Below are 3,839 nucleotides of genomic sequence, written 5' to 3'. Positions count from 1 at the left end.
ATTCCGGTTGCTTATTCCGGTTGCAGAAGTCGAGAGCCCTTGCCAACACTTCAGTCAGTATTATAGCAATAAAAACTGCTTTATGGCAGTTTTCTAAAAAAAGTTATTGTGTTCTAGTCCATGGACCCCGTCTAAAAAGTAAGAAATTAACGAAATGTGATAGCTGAAAATTAAAATTTCACACAAAACCTCACAATAATCACAACACTTGAAATGCTGCTTTCAACTTTAACTTGTACTGCACCAACAATTGGCAACATGCATGCATAGGAAAGAAGATCACGAGGGGAAAAGGTCTTCTACATGTAGCTTTTAATTCTGTGTGTGATTATTGTGAGGTTTTGTGTGAAATTTTAATTTTCAGCTATCACATTTCGTTAATTTCTTACTTTTTAGACGGGGTCCATGGACTAGAACACAATAACTTTTTTTAGAAAACTGCCATAAAGCAGTTTTTATTGCTATAATTTCTTTTGTTTTTTCTGTCACCAATCAATGGAATGCCCTATATCAATATGTAAATGATGGCTTTCACATCATATCAAGAGGTTTATGTACTCTTGATCACATCAATACCGTATTATACCAAGAGTACATAATGGGGGTTATGTACACTTGATTATACGCATTGATGTGCAAGCCTTTTCTTGCAGAAAATGGCACTAGCATAATGCATGTTCTTCTGCGGGGAAACATGTGAGTAGTCAGGTGGTGATACTTTTTTTATACGGAGGTCATTCTGTGCATGTTGCTGTTGCAGAATTTCATGACTCTGCCATAAATTTGTCTTGCCTTTCAGATATTTAAGATTTCCCCACCCTCGAGCCATGCGCCAGGTGCGTGTCGCAGATGTTTTTGTTGATTCTGTGTTTATAGTGGTTTATAATCATGGGTTATCGTGATAAGGTCATCCAGCATCATATTGCACTGAAATCGTAATCCTGTTGATGTCGATACAACTCTTGGAAGTAGTTCAATGACTTCAAACTGTTAGTCCACGATTTTCTAAAACACAGCAAAGGAGGAACAATAAACATGTATTAAAATGTAAACAAATACATTGCTGAGTCCGACACCTCGTTCTAACAACTACACTGATCCTGAGGATAAAAGGGTCAGGGCTATGGTTGGAGGTACTGATACTGAGAGATAAACAAGGCACTCCATGATAATAAAATCTTACACATCTTTTGGTGAGTATGAATGATATCCAGTCGAACCTCTTTAGGACGAACACCAAGGGACCGATGGTATTTATTCTGTGAGTTTGTCTTAACCTATTTTATAACCAGTGAATACAATTATTTCTCCAATAGACATACGAATAGATTTCTTCTACAGCGAAAGATTCTAAGCCACACCGACTCATTGACTCGTCTCGTATGAAACAAAAGAGTCACTAGAGAGGTTCTGCAAAACGAAAATGCGTACAAACTTTCGCTCTACATCATGAAGTGCGAACCTTCGCAACTTTGGACGCGAAACTTGCAGGGAACGCGAAATGAACTCTTGTAGGAAATTTCGTGAGATCGGGTCATGGCGTACGTGCACTTGGCCCGCGCAAACTACGAAAATGTGCAGAACGCAAAGTTCGTGCAAAAATTCGTACACACTTTTGCAAGGACTGTCGCGAAACTTCGTTCGAATTTTCGTTTTGCAGAACCTCTCCAGTGAACCTTTCTTTAGCAACATGACGGCAACTGAAACAGCAACAGAGAAAGTACGATACATGTACTGCACATTCTTGCAGGTACTACAGGTACTACCAAGAGTACGGGGGGTTATGTACTCTTGGTACTACAAACAGATTGCAGATCGTAATTCTTGCTTTGGCGGCACAAAACTTTATTTGGGGCAGTGCAATCTCGGCAGTACTCACTCAAACAGCCCAGACTCGAGTAAACAAATGCAATCATACAAGTACGAGATTTTCACGAGACGACACTGCACCCATTGGCTTGTTTCGTATGAAGCAAACATGTTACTGAACCTCTCCACAATGGAGATTTTCCCTGATATGCGAATTTATTTGGCAAACTCGGTCAATGAGTCCTTGAACCTTTCCCTCCAGATTGGGAACTGCCAACGATAGTATGCCACTGACCAGTGCCTTACTTGTAACGTACTAATGTGCAATGAATATGAGTATTTTGACAACACATCTAACATAAGCCTTACCGTCGAGAAGGGGAACTCGCGTTCTTCGCACACTGTAGGCAAGGGCAAAGAGATAAAAATGGATCTAAATCCGAATAAAATCAGCACACGTTTCCGTAAATGAAAGGGTGAGCATAAGCAAATGAATCGAAGGAAACTGGTAAACTCAGAGATCACCTGTCATTGAGTATTCCGTAAAAGGAGGCCTCGGCAGCGGAAAAGCTAAATTTAGAAAGGAGATCCTGTCAGCTTTTCCATTATTTATTGCATTCCGCCCAAAATCAGCACACTTTTCGTAAATGAAAGAGTCAACACAAGCAAATGAATCAAAGGGAACTGGTCAACTCACCTGTCATTGAGTAATATTCCGCGAAAGGAGGTCTCAGCAAGGTCTCAGCAGCACCGAAACGAAATAAGCCAGGCCAGGAGACGAAATATCCGAAACAGCTCATGCAAGAAGCAGTTCCAAAGAAGGAAGTTCCTCGTGCATGCACATCCGAAAAGGCAACAACAAAAAGTCTGCAATGCACACGCATGCGGCCATCCGGCCGCGCGATGGTAGGAGCCATGGAGTAGCTCCCTGGTCCAGGACCAGGTACCGAGCATCTTACGTAGAAACTTACGTAGCTACGTAGACAACGTGTCTGAATAGCGGTGTCGTTAGGTAGCGCCATGTGAACACAATAATAGAAAAGCTGACAGGATCGCTTTTCTAAATAGAGTCGAACCTTGTCCCCTTTAGTGTCCTTACTACCTTTGTGTATCAAGGTCAGTGTGTGTGTGTGTGTGTGTGTGTGTGTGTGTGTGTGTGTGTGTGTGTGTGTGTGTGTGTGTGTGTGTGTGCCTGGTGTGCGTGTGTGTGTACAGTGTACGTCTTCAAATCAAGATCTGGTCTAATTGGTGGACTCTAACGTATAACTTGTGCCCCACTGTTTTCCCGCTTTCGATTACTGAGCAACACCGGATTACCTAGCAACACCGGATTACCTAGCAACACCGGATTACCTAGCAACACCGGATTACCTAGCAACACCGGATTACCTAGCAACACCGGATGCAATTATTTTGCAGTACACGTATGACAATGACTGTGATATGAAGTGAAGGACCATACACACACACACACACACACACACACACACACACACACACACACACACACACACACACACACACACACACACACACACACACACACACACACACACACACACACACACACACACACACACACACACACACACACACGCAATAGGCACAAAGGACGTTTACAGAATCCGTCGCCACTCCCAGCTTCTTGCACAATGCAACCATCATGCAGGCAAGCGTGTGGATACTATTCATTTTGAAGTAGTAGTGCTCCACATTATTGTGTTGAGCCCTCTCCGCTGGCTAAAGGAAAATTGCCTCCTTATACAATCATCATGTAGTTGACTGCAGCACAAGTAGTTTCACACCTGATGAAAGTGATGAGCCGTCACGAAGCACACGGCGAACCTTGCGTTGCGTGAAGCTACTTGATCCGTTTACTTTGAGACCCCAGGTTTTGAGTGCCATGCGCTTTATAGAATATCCTAGCACGTACAGAGTAGACAAGTAAGTAAATCAAAGCACGCCTGGGCCCGGCTCTCATGGGATACTATTAATAATAATATTATTAATTTTGTGTCTTTCCCTCAAAC

The 3,839-nt window shown here is 42.5% G+C and overlaps 1 long non-coding RNA gene across 1 annotated transcript; it reads right to left on the bottom strand.

The window, feature by feature from the left end:
- Window positions 1-917: 917 nt before the first annotated feature.
- LOC135823347 (uncharacterized) lies at window positions 918-2,544 on the bottom strand. The gene is made up of 3 exons (XR_010554679.1): window positions 2,507-2,544; window positions 2,179-2,210; window positions 918-1,005 (listed from the first exon to the last, which is right to left on the bottom strand). It is a non-coding gene; the product is annotated as an uncharacterized LOC135823347 (long non-coding RNA).
- Window positions 2,545-3,839: the final 1,295 nt, after the last annotated feature.

Source organism: Sycon ciliatum, chromosome 8, assembly GCF_964019385.1.
Source record: "Sycon ciliatum chromosome 8, ocSycCili1.1, whole genome shotgun sequence".
Taxonomy (NCBI): Eukaryota; Metazoa; Porifera; class Calcarea; order Leucosolenida; family Sycettidae; genus Sycon; species Sycon ciliatum.
Note: the sequence above shows the minus strand (reverse complement) of the source record. Positions and strands in the feature narration are given on the sequence as shown.